The sequence below is a fragment of the Tenebrio molitor genome, chromosome 5, assembly GCF_963966145.1.
Source record: "Tenebrio molitor chromosome 5, icTenMoli1.1, whole genome shotgun sequence".
In the NCBI taxonomy this organism is placed as follows: Eukaryota; Metazoa; Arthropoda; class Insecta; order Coleoptera; family Tenebrionidae; genus Tenebrio; species Tenebrio molitor.
Window position 1 is genome coordinate 20,671,775 of NC_091050.1, and position 6,737 is coordinate 20,678,511.

Here is a 6,737-nt window from a genome sequence, read left to right on the forward strand (position 1 = left end):
ATTACTTTTTCCGCCAAATATTTGAACCTGTGCAAAACGGTAACAAATGTGGTCGTGATCGTCATCGAATCGGAGGAGCCCTACGTTGTGATTTTCTTTTGGCGGAAAAAGGTTCGGAATGCAAACGGTGAGGGTTCCAGTTGGAAGAGTGCCGCAAATAAAACACACATGTGAGGGACGCAAAATACCTTTTATTAAAAATGCCTGTAATAACTTTGATAAAAAAAATGAAACGAATCCAAAAAGACAGAAACTAAGTTTAACGAAGTACAAGAAATTAACTAGTTGAGTACGTCACAAAGATAAACGACCAGATGAATGCAACAATATTTAAAATAACAGAAAACGGGTACATAACAGACAAAATGACAGGTTAAAGCTTGCAAAACAAGTGAACAAATTATGGTGCAGTTATTACAGACAGGGACGGATGAAAAACCCTCTTCAAAAACCGTATCCCAGGTATTACTCATATTTTACAATTCGATTAATGGCAAAAACAATGTTTAATTTGGAGCTACGCGGTCAAGGTACGCCAACGGGAGCTTAGAGCTGGAGGTAACAAACTTTCGGCCGCGAGGGGACTCAGAAAAATAATCTGAATCGTCTTGCAAACAGCGACATTTATAGGTACTCGGGGTATTGTGTGTCGGAATACTGTGTACCGACCAATTCCGAGTGATATAAGCGTTCGGGGTTGTACGATGAGCTTCTCAGAGTCGCATACAGCAGAACTTGTTCCACCTTCCCCAACCAACCGTTTACCGACAAACTCCCGAGATCCCTATAACTGCGACGGGGGCTTCACGTCAGCTTCTCAGAGTCGCATACAGCAGAACTTGTTCCGCCTCCGTTATACGGTCCTACATAACCGTCGCCCCCACGGAAATTTGACTAAACAACCCCCCGACCTCCTGAATGTCACTTAGCCCCCATGTGCTCGTACTTACAACATTTTAACTTTAACTTTTCCGAAATCTAGCAACAACACAAAGAAAAACCAGAGTTTAATTCAATCGAACAAAGAGTAACATTAAACGATGAGAAAATCCAGCAAATCAAACCGCAACATTCAACAATGATAAAATAAGCAAAGTAAAACGCAGCATTAAACGATGATAAAATAAGCAAATCAAACCGCAACATTAAACAATGAGCAAATGAAAGAGAACAAAGCGCAAAGTTAAATAACGATAAAATTAAAAAAAACGCTTTAAATGGCACAAATACAATAACCGCTGGCTGGTCGAGTACCGTTAGAAAGTGTTAGTGAAAGCAAAACAAAATGGACGCGCGCGGCTACTAATTTTCGAAATTACCAGATCGTCAAAAATAAAATGAACCTCCCGGGAAAAACTTAGGGATAACGCTTAAAACTAACCAATGGGAGCTTCTCGAAAGAAACAGCATGCAACAAAATGATATTTACAACATACCCTTACCACGTGGTCCTGGTTCCAAAACCCAAAAACAAAAAGGCAACGAACGTGGGATAAATTACCCGTGTGGATTAAAATAACGCCGGATTCTTCACGGGGACACAAAATATCTACTCGGAACGGTAGTGTAATTGGTTCAGATTTAACTTACAGCTTTTTGGAATATTGGATCGCTTTTTCGCAAGGTGTGTTCGTTTCGAAAAACCAAACAAAAGTGACCTACCCCCTTCAACTACGCGCGCGAAAGCCCGCTTCCACCCCCGCTATATTTCCGCTCGCAGAGTTCACCACTCCCCAGGATTACCAACCCCATCCCTTAGTTCCTAATCTAGCCGCTAGTACCTTCACATTTGGCGCGCTCTCGTGGCGGTACCGGGAATTAAAATTTACATTTTAAACTGGGTCACTACATGTATAAAGATAGATTTGTTATAATATACTAGTTATATACTGGTATTGTTATGAGTACATAAATAATAGTAATAATTAATACATAATATCCGGTGATAATATCTGTAATGTGTGGAAGCGCAATGGAGCTACGGAGAAAACTGCAATAAAAGATGATTCATCGGGGTGGGGACGCCTACTAGCGACTTATAGCGATCGCCGAAAATTTACATTGCATTGCATTAATTATACAGGATCGCTACAAAGTATGGCAACAGTTAAATATCTCGAGAATGGTTTCTTGGAAATCCTTGAGATTTCGTATGAAGTTAAGAGCATTTAAATTCTATTCTTTGCAATTTTTTCAGTTTTATACCATCATTTGATTTCGAGATACAAAGCTAACTAGATTTTTTTTTTAATGGCAACAGGGGTTATTTTTAAGATTTTTGAAAAGAGATTTTTTTTCTGAATTCAATGATGTATCACATGTAATAATAGTTTACATTACAACCCTAAAAAAAAAATTTTAAATTTAATTCAAAAATAAATAAACGTAGCTACCGTTTGAGGCTCTTTATATTAAATCTATCAAACCGTTTGTTGGAATTCTTTGAAATTTGCTACGGAGTTAAGGGCATTTAAATAAATTCTATAATTTGTAATTTTTTGAGTTTAATACCTTCATTTGTTTTCGAGATACAAAGCTAACTTGAATTTTTTTAAATGGCAACAGGGGTTAATTTCATGATAAAGAGTGTTTGGTAATTGTTCACTTTAACTACTTCTGGAATTTTCGCGTTTTTTCTGGCTAGACAGCGTCAGGACGTCCTCCTAGGTCGTTTCCCACCATTCAAACCTTGTGCAAATGCCTTTTTTTTCTCTTGTTGTCTTTCAAGGTCACGTCAAGGTCGCGCCAATGGCCTAGTATAACTAAAGGGTAAGGAAAATTCATTTGCACAAGGTTTGAATGGTGGGAAACGATCTAGGAGGACACCCTGAGCTTGTCTAGCCAGAAAAAACGCAAAAATTCCAGAAGTAGTTAAAGTGAACAATTACCGAGCGTTTTTTTTAATTCAACACTGTATCACATAATGACCGTTTCATTTTTTGTGTGTCATCAAAAGTGTCATCACTTCAGCACAGCTTCGTCTCCTATCACCATATCCAATCATCATTAGAACTTCTATCCGCTCGGTTTCACTTAAATAAGGCATTTTTATAATAAATAAATAAGTAATAAATAAATTAATAATAGAAACATTTGCCTCCCTGCTTTCCTATCTTCAGTTCATGGTGTTAAAAAGCTTGTTTCTCAATTACTAAATTCAAAGGGTAATGAGCTTATTATTCACCATTATGATGAAGCTTTAGAAGTCTGGGATGTAGAAAATGAGAACGAAAGACCAACAATTCCACAATTTCAGAAGAATTGGGATAATATCAATATCAAAAGAATAATTGACAATGACTTAATCTTTAATTCATCTAGGGACTTGGCTCGTTTTAAGGCTTTGCAATGCAGAGAATCAGGATCTTGGTTACATGCAATACCTTCTCCTAATATTGGTACTCTTTTAGATAACACTTCCTTCCAAGTTTGTATTGGTTTAATCTTTGTACACCTCATATTTGCAAATGCAATGCGAAAGTTGATGAAATGGTATGAATTGGTATTCACGGTCTAAGTCGTTCCAAAAGCAGTGGTAGATTTTTAAGACACACTGAAATTAATTCTATTATCAACCGGTCTTTGACTTCTATTCATGTTAATTCAACTTTAGAACCAAACGGACTATCTCGTGATGACGGAAAACGCCCTGATGGGATGACTTTAGTACCGTGGAATAAAGGTCAACCTTTGGTTTGGGACGTTACTGTCGTAGATACACTTGCAGACAGTTACGTATTGAAAACATCTGAAGTCTCAGGTTTTGCCGCTGAAATGGCTTGCAAACGCAAACATAACAAATATCGTTCAATTATTTCGTCAAACTACATATTTAAAGGTTTAGCCTTTGAAACCTTAGGCCCTTGGTGCAAAGAAACAATAGATTTCATTAATGTCATCGGAGACCGACTTATCGCGGAATCAGGGGATTCAAAATCTAAGAAATTCCTTTTTGAGAGGATTTCCCTTGCCATTCAACGTGGAAACGCTGCAAGCATTCGGGGCACTTTTCCAGATTCCGCATTATTATCGGAAATTTTCGCATTGTAAATTAAAAATGTTATTTTATAATAGAAACTGTTTTCAAAGATAACTGTTTATTTATTTTTGAATTAAAATTAAAAAAAAATTTGACCATTCTTATGTAAACTATTATTACATGTGATACATCGTTGAATTCAGAAAAAAAACCTCTTTTCAAAAATCATAAAATTAACCCCTGTTGCCATTTAAAAAAATTCAAGTTAGCCTTGTATCTCGAAAACAAATGAAGGTATAAAACTGAAAAAATTGGAAAGAATAGAATTTAAATGCTCTTAACTCCTTACCAAATCTCAAGGTTTTCCGAGAAACCATTCTCGAGATATTTAACTGTTGCCATACTTTGTAGCGACCCTGTATAACTTTTTTATTATAATTCACAAAATTATAAAACCGATACTAGTATGAACACAAAAGATAATAAAGTACCTGTTCCAAATAAGGCCCGCTCGAAAATAAGGCCCACTAATGATATTGACTTAGTTATAGAAATCTCCAAATATACGACAACATAAGGGCTTCGTTTAGCATGAGTGCATAAAATTCGTACAAATGACCGTACCAGATATGTTCAAATTTCGCGGTAAAATAACATTGCAAAGTTCACCCACCAATGTTGTTAAAAAGCGAGAAAAGTAAATGTAAGATTTTAAGGTATTTACAACAAATTTCTGTTTGAAAATAGCATTGCAGTATTCCTTGGAAAGTTCTTTTTCATTGCATGCATTTATTTCAAATCTGCTTTTAGCTTCTTTTCGTATCATATCTTATACCCTTTAATGTGAGCTGGTTTTAATAAGGCCCGGCAAAGGAATGGGCCTTATTAACACCGTAGTGGGCTTTATTCTTGAATTATTATTTTGACAGAAAATCAAATAAGGGAAGTTGGTATCGTCCCTGATGTGACACCTGTGAAATGATAAGTATGCGTATGTGCAAGAATTGTTCTGTTTGGTACCACGAATCTTGTATAGGCCTAATAAAAGATAATCATTTGGATTATTTGTGTGGTTCATGCAAGTTAAAGTTGTTTTTATTTAAGTATTCTAGAGGAAAATGATGTTTTATTAACTTTTATCGAAAATTTAATGAGTGGGCCTTATTAAGCACATCGTACACAATAAGGCCCACAAACAATGTTTTTTTGAAAAAGGAATAACTTCTTTGTTAAAGTTTAATTCAAGGCCAATTTCCTGAGATAAATTTATAACTTTTTTAAAGTCGGATAAAACTACTTCTGGGTAATCAGCTAAGGTTCCATCATCTAAATACCATATATTCATTTGAGAATCCAAAGATAAAATAATTGGTTGTTATTATTTTTTTTATTTATAATATGTTTATGCTATTATGTTAGGAAAAGAATAAACTTTCATTTACAACCCGCATCCAAATTTCTTACTTGTTTTTACTAACCGATATTTGAAAATAAAAATTAGCTGGGCCTTATTTGGATCAGGTACCTTACAAACTTTTCTAAAGAATACAAAATTTTGATTAGAGCTTTTGTTTTAGAGATGTCGCGATAGAAACGAAAAAATTGTGTAAAATGAATTAGATTTTCAACCATCTGAAACTGAGATACCTATTGGGGTTTAAAGTTTTGTTCGAATTTATTCTCCCGTAAGAGACTAATGTTAACTTTAATCACGGACCATTTTAGAAATATTTAAAAAAATATTTGCTGTACAAAACTTTTTGTGAAAAATATACCAAAAATTTTGTCATTTATTCTTCTTGATGATCATCTATCTAACTCGCTTTTTAAGTTTAATGCCCTTTGGAACAGGACGTTTTTTGACGGCCTTGGGATTTTGAAACCTCAGTACATAAGCTTCTATTTTATATATAATTCAGCTTGTAACAACAAAACCCCCACGGAAGTCACAAAAAGCATATTAATGCACTCTACCATAATGGTATCTCATCCAGAAAGTTGCTTATTTCGTTTGATAATAAATAATATGATATTTTGTTTGATTGAGACTGCTATCAATAAAAAAGGGACCCACAAGAAAAAAAAAACGTTTTTTCTACAGAAGCATCAATAAAATATTTTATTACACAAGCAATAGCATCTCTAATCCTATTAATATCCATTCTATCTCCAAAAATGCCACACCACACGTTAACACTAAATCGTCTTTGGAAATTTTCTTCCACAGCAACATTATTATTATTATCATCAAACTGTTTTGACAAATGAATATTCAGAGCTAACTTAGTCATTTCGAGCACTTAGAACAAACTTCTCTCTTGTCTATTTTGGTCACTTGATTTTTAAATTTTGTACATTTACTCTTTAATTTCTTGACTTTTGTTTAATGAATGGGTATAGTTCTTTGCATTTATATATTCAGAAGACAAATCTCTACAATACTAAATAAAAAAAAAAAATGTACAGTGCTATTTGAAAAAAAGAAGCTGATGTTCATCTGTCAAAAACTGGACGATGAATGGGTGCTCATGAAGCTATTCGATGGCCCGCTAGATCCCCGGATTTGAATCCATTGGATTTGTTTATATTCATTGCAAACTTTCGAGACAATGTTTATTTGATCCCACCAGGTACCCAAAAAGAGTTAAAAAAAAGAGTAGTGCGAGTATGTCAGGAAAAATCCCGAAACTTTTTACTGAATGCAAAAGTGAGCATTTTAGAAGGTATCGACAGTGTCTTCAACAGCATTGAGGAAATT